A 13,172-nucleotide genomic window follows, 5' to 3' on the forward strand; every position below is an offset into this window, starting at 1 on the left:
AAAATTAGTCCCTCCCGTTCATTATCATTTTACTTTAATAACAAGTAAGGTGGGATCCACCATCATGACTCACACCACACAGGTCTGGAATGGTAATGACTGTCTCCAACATGGAGTCCCACAGCACACTAAGATGGGGGATGAGTAGAATCCTTGTAGCCTTTGTGTAGGCATTAAAGTTTCAGGTCGCGTGGGCCTGTTATACATGGCTGCTGATTCCCGACTGATGCTGAGCTGGAAAGCAGCCATGGGCAACAGCATGTCAGACATCAGACCTCTGGTCTCCAGGTGCCACAGTGTCACAAACAAGTGTTGAATTAGAGCCAGTGGGACTTAAAGCTACAAACACTAGCCCTCATGCTGTTCAAATGGCTGTTGTACATGAGGACTCAAAGGTATCCTGTACCAAAGCTTGGGACTGCAGCTAAGCAAATACACACATACGCATACTGTAGCTCTATTCCTCTAGCTCCAATTATATGCAAACATGTTGTAACCAGAAGAAAGACCAGACAGGACCAAGTCAGATGATTTATCAACTAAACACATTCTCCTCCCGCCCAGTTTGAAATACTTTACTAAACAAAACAAGCATTATTACTAACCTTTTTGATCACACTATGAATTACAGGCCAAACAACTGTGATACAGTGAATGTTTACCACACCCTGATGCTGCTTTAGTATGTGTAATTGCAACTATAATAATGTCAATATTCTGTGTACAGTCAGAGATTCAATCTTTTATGTAAGAGTTGAAATTTTAAATCTGTCTGTGTACATGCTGGGATTGAAACAAAAATCATCTGTTAAATAATTTGTTCAAGTTGCTTATATGTCACAACATGTAATATGTAAAAACTATTTCTAAAAGTTACACAGAATAGCACTCCCTTTAAAGAATTTTTTTTATGGTTCCTTTTTTATTATTTTCAAGTCACACAAGAAATTGTTCGTAATGAAAGTCTTGGAGACTAAACCTCCATTTGTCTACTTTCAGTTGGTTCCTTTTCACTGGCATGTGGCCGAATCTTTCTCTCTTTCTCTCTCAAACACACACACACACCCACACCCATACAAGTCTGTACATTAATAGAAGAAATGATATCTCTTCATTAAAAAATCATCTTACAGAATGGACAATCCTGGGCTTTGTGAATAGGTCTCCTCATGACCAAAACCACACCAATGTAATGAAAGAGGAAAAAATGAAACATCCAAATTGCTACTTCAATCTCCAAGAGCTTTGAAGTGCTGTTTTCATCCCATTTTGACCAAAATAAATGTGTATTTTTATTATAGCATGTGTCGGGAGGTTGCTAATGGGTTTGGAATAAAAGACAACATTTTGATTCAGCCAGGCACTGGTGGCACAGAGACCCTTTTTACTTCAGCTCATTTTAAAGCTGGAGCGCCGCTGCTCCCCTATCATTGGTTGATCAAGTCAAAGATGACGACCCACTCAGTGTTAATGCTTGTCTGCAGTTAGAAGTGATCCCCATGAACCAAATCAAAAGCCTGACTCCCTGGTGAATAGATGCAGTGTCTTGCTCTGCTGCCTCCGGTAAGGGATCACAGCAATATGTCCATGTGAAAGGCTGAGGGTGGCCGGCCAAGGCTGCTTTCTCCTCCTCAGGAGCAGACTTCAGTGTTACCCAGGGCAAGCTTATTCACAAGCAGGTAAAAGTCAAAGCAGCAAAACAAAGCTGAGGAGCCAGTGAAAAACTACTGTTAGCTGTAAGACATTCTACTCTAATGTGGCTAAAAATGTTACCAGGTTTTATTGTAGCTATGAAATCAACATGCCATATGTTTTCCACAAGAATCTTGAATAACTAAGCACCAAAAGGTGATGAACTCCAAAACACTGTCTGGATTCAGAACTTTAACATTTTGTGTGAGTTTTCATGCACTCTAGATCCCATTTTTAATAATCATTTTCTAATATTCAGAATATCACTATTAAAATGCGAAAAGTATTGAAACCAATCATACTATTTATGCAAAAACACCAATTGTGACAACTATATGACAAATCTTTGGATTTAAACACAAAAGCTTTTTGTTGTTTAGACAAAAAGCAAGTTAAAAAAAGTAATAGGTTACTGAACAAGGCGAAAGTTAAAACCAGCTGACAAGAATCAGCTTAACTATGCATAACAAAAAGCTAGACACTAGCTAGTATCCAGAACAGCTAGACTGTGACTGAAGGCAGAATTTAGAAACTGTAGGTAACATTAATGAAAATTAGTTTTATACAGATAACAATGCATCGTCTGCAAAATGTTCACTGATACGTGGTTGATTCTTCAATATAATATGAAGGTTGGTTTAAACCCACTGCAGTTTGTCAGTGCCTGTGTTTCACGGGTTTGCAAATAAACATATAGATAACTTTAATTTGTAGGACAGTGCTTTCTGATCTTTCACTCATTGTTGTCAGCACCACATCCACACATTCAGACCTGCTCATCCCACTGCCTGCACATAGATTAATGTCTACAGCAGACAGCTTTCCTGTAAACAATGGTCTCTCACTTTCAACATTTTTTTTCATTTTGGCAGTGTATATAGGAACAACAATGAGATCTACTTACTTACACTATTCTAAATATTTGCTATTTTATCTGTTGTAGTTTCTGAAGAACTCTTCAGGTCTCTAACATTTGTCAAGATGAAAAATGTCCTTGCTTGAGGTCTGCTCTGGCTGTTGTCTCCATTTGTCAATTCTGGCATCTTTATACACAACCCAAACACAAAGTGTCAAATGTTGTTTGAAAAGTTAGTTCCTGTGTTAGATTGTCATAAATTTTGTACCTTTTAAACGGGAAGCCAGTAGAGCATAAAGGACATGAACACCCCCACCCCCTCCATGACTGCTAAGAGGTTTAATTTATGCTTGTTTCCATGGCAACTATCTCCTTGGTCTTTGCTAAAGCAGTCACCTGACAGAGGTCCATTAGTAACCATATCGTCTGCCTGTTGAGGAAATGCGTGTATCAGTGCAAACAGACCAGTAATCTAAACAGGGCATCTGTCAGACTGTCATTTTGCCACCTTTAAGTGAAGCTGTTAAGTTTTCTCAGACAGAGGCTTCATGGTCATGATGAATGGGTTCTCTTAAGGTTGGGGAAAACCATGGAGTAAGTGATGAAAAGTCTGTTTTGTGTCAAAACTAGATGGAGTCTAAAGGCTCAGATCTAAGTCATCCTCAGATCTAAGATAATATGCCCTGAATAGAAATATCAAGATATAGAGTTTTATAGTTTCTTTTTCATGGATCTTCATTTGCATAGTTAATAAAAAAGAAGAGGGTCACAATGAGTCAATTGATTGGATAATGACTACTTGGAGGAACTTATTTTGATATTTCAAAATACTGCCACAGGTCAAACTTCACAAAGCAGAAGGTGGCCAACTATACAACAAGGGTAAAGTAGATGAAGACTGCAAAGGTTTTCCAAGGTGGATATGATAGCTCTCACGAACCAAGAATATGACACGATTTCACAGTGCCTTTCAAGCCCTAGTTTTCACCAAGTCTATTGTCAACATGTGGTTCAATTCAGGCAATTCTAATTACCTGTACAAGATTAGCCAATGTATCTCTAATTATTAGGACACCAATCTTTGGAGTCAAAACCACACACCTTCTATATTTTAAGAAAATCTACTGCAGAAGAAGTAAAAACTTTTGAAACGACCAGCACAAAGTTTTGATTTGATCGTGAATACTTATGTCACCGACCACATAACAACATTGCATAAGGCTTAATCTGTTTGGGGGGTTGATATGAATTTGTTCATCGCTGTGTTAAGATTGTGTGCTGTTACCTTTTCTTATGGTGTTATCTTCTTGAGAAGCACTAACTCTCAGAATTGAGCAGTTATTCTTCAGCCACAAGGCAGAGAACCACCTCACCTGCTAAAACTTTCTACATTATTAGCTTGTGTAGATGGAGAAATAACTGGGTAGCATTGGAAAAATGGGAAACCTAGAAACGAAACAGCATATATAACTCTCAATCTGATTTTTTTGTGTGCTGGTTACACAGACTCCAGCAAAACTCTGGTGGAGTCTAAGTCCACTATATAGGATGACTGCACCATATACAGTATATGTATGAGAGGGTCAGTAGGGAAGACTGTATGAATTTTAGACACAACTTCATGTACCAAACTGACAGAAGGCTAGGCAAGTTTATTTCTACAGCGCATTTCAATCAAGGCAATTTGATGTGCTTTACATTCTTTAAAATTAAAAAAAGAGTGCATACAGAGAAAAATAAGAACAGTGCTAAAACTATAAAAGATCATCAGAAAACAGTTAACCTCTTTGTCCCTATATGGTAACATAATTTTATGTCCCTGTTACTGCTGATAATTGTTTTACTTTGTAAATCAGAAAACTTTATTGTCTCCTGTGTTTTTTCTGCTGATGCCATAATATTACATACTTTTTTTTTTCAATATCAAGGTAGCACTGTTTATTGATTGCTGGCACTCATTATATTTGGAGGTTGTCATCCAGTCCATTCTGTACTGAGAGGATAGAACAATCAACAAAGTCATACCGGCAGTAGTCCCCAGTACACTGTTTTTACACATAGCTGCTGACAACAAAAAGGGATATTATTTCAAGATTTGTACACAAAATACATTGTCCTCCACTGACTAACAAAAACAATTCACTTAAAATTTGTAGTAACATTGACATTACTTTTGAAATCAAGAACACCATCATACCAATGCCATCAGTTTAGCATGGAGGAGTTAAAACCATTAGATGATTCTATTTCTTTAAATGGACAAATGTTCCCTGTCAACACCTGCCTCACAGTGTGCTTAGCATCATGCCAGATAACAGAACTGGAATCAGAGGGCACCAAGTTTGAAATATATATACAGGTGGCTCATGCTGCAAACAAATACCCATACAACATCAATTAGCGCTCTTTGAATATCAGTTAATGAGCAGCTCTGAGTGAAAGAGCACAGGCACACTTAATATAATGGATGCTGTCTGAACCACCAAACAACAGCCTGTTAGTCACCCTATTCCTGTTATAAACCTGACAAAATAACTGCAGTTGCATAAATGCTTCTATGACAGTGACATTGTTATATAGATATTTGTTTAACAATTAATATGAAACATTTAGAAGGAAGTAAGAAAGTAAACACTGATTGCATGTGAACTGTGAACAAATTATTCTAAAATATTGTTGTTCAGATGATCTGATAGTCTCTATTCTGTCAAACATATAAATAGTTAATGGACACAACCTTTGACTATGTGTTAACACGGGTCACTCACAAAGAACATTTAAAGATGGTGTTGTAGCTCTGCAGCTCAAGCCCTTATTACTCTGGGAACCATCAACAGGCATTGACGATATCTGAAGCTAGTCTGCTCTTGTGTTGGTTGTTCCATTGTGCCTGGCATTTGCCAATTAGAGATGATTATATTTTATTAAAGGGGCCTGAGGGTTAAAGAACTGTCAATGTCTGTTGTGGGATTCAGGTTGAGTGTGGCAGGGACACCACTGATGAGGTTGAAGAGTCAAGCTTTTTTTCTGTTTCATTGAAGATTTATAAAGACACAATGTCTCATCCCTTTTTCTGTGCCTTGAATGGTTGTTTAAACTTACACAACCACACCAAAAATGCCCTAAAATAATCTTAACCATTTTCTACAGTTGTGAAGGTTTTATGTAGATTTCCCTCCATATTATAGTTAAAACATTGTGTGCTTATGGCACCTCGTGATTCTCCAGTCATTTCTGTGAGTTTATTTGCCGTATTGATAGATTTCTTGTGGGCAATGGTGGACATAGTACCTCCCAAATACTGTGTAACACTGCCATTGACAACAAAACCAGGATTTTCATCCAAATTTTGGTGTGGCTGGACTAAAATAATTACTTTTAGACACCCTATCCTTAATGGCACTGAGACAGTTTTGTAAATTAGAAGATTCATTGGTCTAAATAGGAGTAAAAATGAAATATATCAGAATATTTTTGGCATAACAATTGTAAGAGATACCTTTAAATCTGGTATTATTTTGTGACTGTCCACTTCTGTAGTGCTTTTGGCTGCTTCTTTTAATTGGGAACTGATCTGGGTGCAGGTTAATTGATCAATTAATTGATGTATTTATTTATTTAGTGCTAAATTCTAAAAATGTATTTCATGATAGAGCAGGTCTAGAGCAAACTCTTTATAGATTTTTTCAAAAGGACCAAAAAACTCCCACAGTGAGCAAAATTTGGTACCAATGGGATGAAAAAACTTACCTTAAGAGGCAGAAGATCTCTCTTTTGCTGCCAAACCAGCCCAGGCTCATCAAAGCATGACCTCTCAGGCTATGCTATGGAACCTGGTACCAAGCAGCTACCAGGTACAGTTGCAAGCTGAGGGCATCCAGAGTACATGCACATGAATGACATGACACAAAGTTTTCCAGCAGAACATTGCCCAAAGCATGACACTTGGCCCACAGCTTGCCTACTTCATCTAGTGCATCCTAGTACCATGTCTTCCCCAAGTAAGCGATGCACATATACCTGGCCATCCACAGGATGTAATGGAAAACATGATTTATTAATCCAGGCCACTTTCTTCTATTGCTCCATGGTCCAGTTCTGCTACTCATGTGCAACTTGTGGATGCGGAGTTCATCGTGTTCACTAATCTGCAGCTGCACAACCAAGTGTACAACTGAATCTGATGCACTGTGTACTGACACATTTCTATCAGAACCAGCATTAATGTTTTTAGCAGTTGAGCTGCAATAGCTCTTCTGTTAGATCAGACCTCAGGACCAGCGTTCACTCCTCCCACGTATCAGTGAGCCTTGGCTCTCCATCACCTTGATCATCACCTTGTTACTGGTTCACCAGTTCATTATTTCTTATTTGGACCAGTTCTGATAAGTAGTGGCCAATGCAAATCAGGAACATCCCACACGAGCTGCAGCTCTGGAGATGCTCTAACCGAGACATCTGTGCATTGCAATTTGGCCCCTGTCAAATTTACTGGCAACCTTACACTTGCCAATTTTCTCTCCTCTCAATATATCAACTCTCAGGACAAAGTGTTCACTTGATTTGTAAAATATCCTACCTACTGAGAGGAGCCATTGTAAAAACATGATCAGGTTTACGCTCTTTATCCGTCAGTGGTCATAATGTTTTGGATAAATGTGCTATTTTAATTATATTTAAAATAACTGGATCGTCTGCACTGATATTGATGTTGTAAATTTCAATATGAGGGGAGCTCTATCAAATCAAGCAGACGATGATATATTTTGAGGCATTTCCTTTTGCCTTATTTTCTATATGGGACCATTTTGAAATGTGTTATGCCAACATGCCATAACAAACAAAACAACAGAAAGTCCTGCATGCTTTTCACAATTTGCATGATAATTACTTTCAATTAGTTTATCTACCAATTTTAATTACTTGTGAAATCTCTGGTCAGGTCTGATCATTAATGAAGAAGCTCCAGTGACCAAATACTAATACCAAAAATAACTGCTGGTTGGGAAATTACAAAACAAAAGGAAAGAAATATGAGCAATTTCCCCTTCACCTTGTCTCTTCATATCATTAACATGTTTTGGTTGCCTTGGATATATACATATTGTAAATTATCAAAAATTTACTTTGTCATTAATAGAAATTGAGGGTACAGTCAGAAAAAAATATTTTTCTATTTTTGGCATAAAGCTGCAACATGAGTAAATGTCACATGAAGGGGTCTGAACACTTTTTGAATGGTTATGTGGACATGCAATGAGCTACAATGGATTATCCTACATTTCAATCAGCAGGAGCGGGATTTGAAAGACCGGGCAGTAAACAGACTGGGCTCCGCTTTAGAATATTTAACGGGTGAAAATAATGATATCAATGTTACAATAATGATAGTGAAAATATCTGTGCATGTATGACACGTTTACAAATAATGTGTTAAAGCGTAAATTCGTAAATTCTTTTGATTCAAATAATAAAAAGAAGTCCTAACTAAAGTAGCCACAGTCATTAACCTTAACCCAAACAATTAAATGTTTTTCAGGAAATACACTACAGCATGCGGACGCCGTCCCAATGGAGCCCATCTGACTGCTGTGATGAGATTAGAAACTGGACTTAATCCCGCTGCGCTTTTCCAATATTACTAATGTATCTTCTATTGGCTGAATTTGACAGATGTCTAAACCTCGTCAATCCGAACTGCGTGATGCCTGGACTGTAGTTCATTCGGGCTGCTGTCTGGATTTCATCGAAGTACTGAGGGCTAAAAACAGGTTGATGCCAGAGGACTACGGGTTCAGGTCAAAGCCTATTTTTCTCAGCGCCGGGTCTTAACGTTGGAAAGAGGAAAATTCAGTTCAATAAAATACGGTGGCAGTTTGACGTTTAGTAATTCAAATTTAGACTTAATTGACTGCCGACATATTTAACACACTGCAAGCAAACAAATTGGCATTTATTTTTGTCTTTGAAGTCTTAATATGAACATCAACAATAAATCGTTTATAATAATAAACGCTTTAATAAATAAATAATAATAATAATAATTATTATTATTATTGTTGTTATTATTATTATTACAATCTTTTTTAATTTCCAATGTTTTCTTTAATTAAAATATAATCATTATTGTTATCATTATTTTACAATTATTTACTGTTGTATCTATTGTTGCTGTTGTTGTAATATTCACGTTTCACTGACCGCGCGCGCGCGTGTGGATGAAATGATAAAATAATAATGTCATCTGACACATGACGGTCCACAAAACGCTACAACGCACACGAGTTATTATAGTGAGCAGCAACAGGCCCAGAGGCTACAACTGGAGAGGTCCCGCTTCTCTGCCACGTGAGTGAGACGGGATAATTCTATATCAACTGGACCACCTTCCCATTGACACTTTAGGGGGTTGACTAAAACCAGTGCCGGCCGCTCGCTTCGCTGTTACTGCATACTTTCAGCGTTAATAAAGAAAGACGCTATGGGATAAAAACCAATTCTGAATGTGAACATTCAGCTGCTGGTGTGTGGGCGGTCGCATGCTGGCCGACAGCGGCTATGACAGACTGAAAGAAAGTGAGTGGATCTCTACTGACCTCTGCTGGAATAAAACAGAAACAAACTCAAAGAAGCTGATTTTTTTATTCCCAAATTCTATCCCATATCTACGCAATTTATCAAACTGTCCCAGATATGAGAAGGGAACTTCATGCATCTCTTATGTCCATTTGACCTGTTTGCTTTTTTGGAAGAGTTTTCAAAGTGTAATATGATTTTGAAAATGTTGATCTGCCTCGGTATTATCCAAAATCTATAGTTCCTGTTATTTTCTTACTCTTGTAGCAACAAAAAAACAACTGATGACTTCAGTGAATGTGGCATCATGCCTTTGTCATATGAAGGGAAGGGTATTGAATAAATCATTAAGGAGCCTAACTCCACAAATTCAAATCATCATCATCATCATTATCATCATCATCATCTTCATCCGCTTATCTGGGCCTGGGTGGTCAGGGGAGCAGCTCCAGCAGACGACCCCAAACTTCCTTTTCCCCGGCCACATTGGCCAGCTCTGAGTGGGGGATCCCAAGGTGCTCTCAGGCTGGTCCCCCCCCTCCTGGTCCTCGGCCTGCCCTGTAGCCTCCTCCCAGCTGGACATCCCAGGAACACCTCCCTTGGGAGGTGCCCCGGTGGCATCCTTATCAGATGCCCGAACCACCTCAACTGGCTCCTTTCTACACGAAGGAGCAGAGGCTCTACTCCGAGTCCCTCCCAGATGACCAAACTTCTCACCCTACCTCTAGGGGAGAGTCCAACCACCCTCCTGAGGAAACCCATTTTGGCCACTTGTACCTGCAATCTCGTTCTTTCATTCATGACCCATCACTCATGACCATAGGTGAGGGTAGGAACAAAGACTGACCTGTAGATAGTTTTGCCTTGTGGCTCAGCTCCCTGTTCGTCACAACAGTGCGGTAGAGCAAACGCAACACCGCCCCTGCTGCTCCAATCTCCGGCCAATCTTATGCTCCATCTTACCCTCACTCATGAACAAGACCCCGAGATACTTAAACTCCTTCACTTGGGATAAGGACACATTTCCTACCCCGAGTACCCATGCCACCGGTTTCCTGCTAAAAACCATGGCCTCCGATTTAAAGGTGCTGATCCTCAATCCCAGCCGCTTCACACTCAGCTGCGAACCTGTCCAGTGAGCACTGGAGGTCACAGACTGATGGAGCCAAATCATTCAGTCCAGTAATATCATCAATGCAGTATAACTATTGGTGTTGGATGAGGCAACAAGCTGTGGACAATAGTGTTGGAAAGTGTATGTGGATAGCTGTAATATATGTTTGGTAAATGTGTGCATTTGAGGTGGTGGGATTGGTCAGGTGCCCTCCAGTATAGACTGCAGATGGTAGAGTTGCAGATATAAATCCCCATAAAATACCAGCAATGAGGCCTTCCCTGGTGCAGTCTGCGGCTTATAGCTGATTGTAGGCTTTACACAGTATTTTTTCTGAATCTGAAGGAAAGGAAGCAGATCTAAGGCCTTTTTTTTCTACCTTTATGCCTTACACCTAAATCTTGTTGCTTTTTATCTTGTTTGTAAAGGCTCCCTAACATCTAACACCTTAGTGAAGCAGAATTTTAGAAGTTAAGGCTGTGTGCCAAGTACAATTTTGTGAGATTTTTAAACATCCATTTGAGTATTATTGTTGACATGCGGAATTGTGGATTTTTAAAACTTCCTGGGAAGCCTTTTGAATGCAGCAGGAGCAAAATGCTCATGCAAACATGCTGCAGGCTACACAGTGAAACCCAGGAGATAGAAATGAAGCCTAAAAGTCTTCCACTGTTTTGCTTCACTGAATAAAAAGGCTCAAACCAGCATCTAATACATTGCTGGTAGATCATTACTGCCAGTTGATTACAATGTAACGTTTAGGCAATTGTATGAGAACCTCACCTGGTAAAATGTCTTATGAACGTGTAATAGAGGGGATTACTTAAACAAAAATTCTATGGCGGCAACCACTACTTCTGCTATAAATTTATACAAAAGACACTGGGCAGCTTGAGTATGCTACTATAATTTGCCAGCAGTTTCAAACAATTTGAAACATTTTACCTTTTTGATGTGTTTGAAAAGTCCCAAAAATATGTTTTTCTGGAAAGCTATAATTTAGTTTTTTGATTTTGTGTAAAAAGCATATGAAAAACATATTCTATGTTGTTCTATGTTCTATGTCAAATAAATAAGATTAACGGGCAATCAAAACTTGCTGTTGTTTTTTTACATTCAATGATAGCATTTTTGGTGATGGAATTTATCATTCAGATATTGTCATGCGCTGGCCTGTTTGAGGTTATGTTTATGGTTCTTGTTATTACCGGTTTTCACTAAATGTTTTATTTTGCCATATGTCTAATCTCTTCTCTTGTTCCAGATTTCCACTTGATGCCTTCATGTCTTTTCCCTTATGTATTCCTGGTAGTTTTTCTGACCAGTTTGATTTTGGACCTCACCTCTGCCTTAGCCTTAGGGATTTGTTTGCTTGTTCTGGCTTAGTAAAAAAAAAAAAAAAGAGCTTTATTAATTTTGTTTTCCATCAAGGGACAATGCTCGACCTTAAAATAAAAATCTCAACATTTTCTTTAGCTGTTAGGACTTATACTAAGTTACTTGTACTTGTTCACAGTGTGAACAGTATATTCATACTGTGAATATAGACGTGGACAAAAAAAAACAATCACTGAAATAACTTGAAAATGACAAACGATGACAAATTATAAATAAAAATGTACTGAAAATTAACTAATGAAAGTCAGGCATTGCATTTGAATTGTTGTTCAACAAAATCTTTAAAAAAAACTAGTGAAACTGGTCTGGACAAAAAAGGTGGTATCCTTAATTTAGTGTTTTGTAATCCAACCTTTTGAGGCCATCACTGCAATCTAGTTTCTGTAACTCTCAATGAGACTTCTGCACCCATCGACAGGAATTTCAGCCCACTCCTCATGAGCAAACTGCTCCAGCTGTCTCAGGTTTGAAGGGTTCATGTATAAGCTCTTTCCACAAATGTTCAGTAGGATTTACATCAGGGATCATAGAAGGCCACTGGTATAATAATCTCATTTTTTGTTCTTAGCTCGTCTTGGGTGTTTTTAAAATGTGTGTTTTGGGTCATTATCCTGTTGGATGACTCATGACCTGCTACTGAGACCAAGCTTTCTGACACTGGGCAGCACATTTCCCTCTAGAATGCCTTGATAGTCTTTATAATTAATTGCACACTGCACAGATTCAAGACACCCTGTGCCAGACGCAGCAAAGCAGCCCCAGAACATAACTGAGCCTTATCCAAGTTTCACAGAAGGTACAATGTTCTTTTCTTTGTATGCTTCATTTTTGCATCTGTGAACATAAAGCTGATGAGACCTGCCAAAAAGCTCCAGTTTTGTCTTATCTGTCCAAAGGGTACTCTCCCAGAAGCTTTGTGGCTTGTCAATGTGCATTTTGGAGTTCACCTCTAATCTCTTTGGAAGTTGTTCTGGGCTCTTTGACTACCATTTGGAATAGCCGTCTCTTCAAGTTGTCATCAATTTTCCTCTTGCGGCCAAATCCAGGGAGGTTGGCTACAGTCCACCGGACCTTAAACATCTGAATAATATTTGCAACTGTAGTCGTAGGAACAGCAAGCTGCTTGGAGATGGGCTTATAGCCTTAACCCTACCTGTAACATGCTTGTCTATAATTTTCTTTCTCATAGCCCCAGATAACGCTTTCCTTTCTTTTTGTTCGTCCATGATTAGTGTGGTGCACACCATAATGCCAAACAGCAGAGAGACAACTTTTCATCCTTTAAATAGGCAGACTGACTGATTTCAAGATTGACAACATCTGTGATGCAAATTACAAGACACACCTTAGTCTAACATGTCACTGTGGTCAAATTCTTTTCAGTCTTTTCCAGACCAGTTTCACTACTTTTTTATGATTCTGTTGAACAACAATTCAAAAGCAATGCCTGCCTTTCATTAGTTAATTTTCAGCATTTTTTTTTTATTTATTGTTACTTATGTCAGTTTCAAGTTATTTCAGTGACGATTGTGTGTT

The sequence above is a fragment of the Echeneis naucrates genome, chromosome 9 (genome assembly GCF_900963305.1).
Source record: "Echeneis naucrates chromosome 9, fEcheNa1.1, whole genome shotgun sequence".
NCBI lineage: Eukaryota > Metazoa > Chordata > Actinopteri > Carangiformes > Echeneidae > Echeneis > Echeneis naucrates.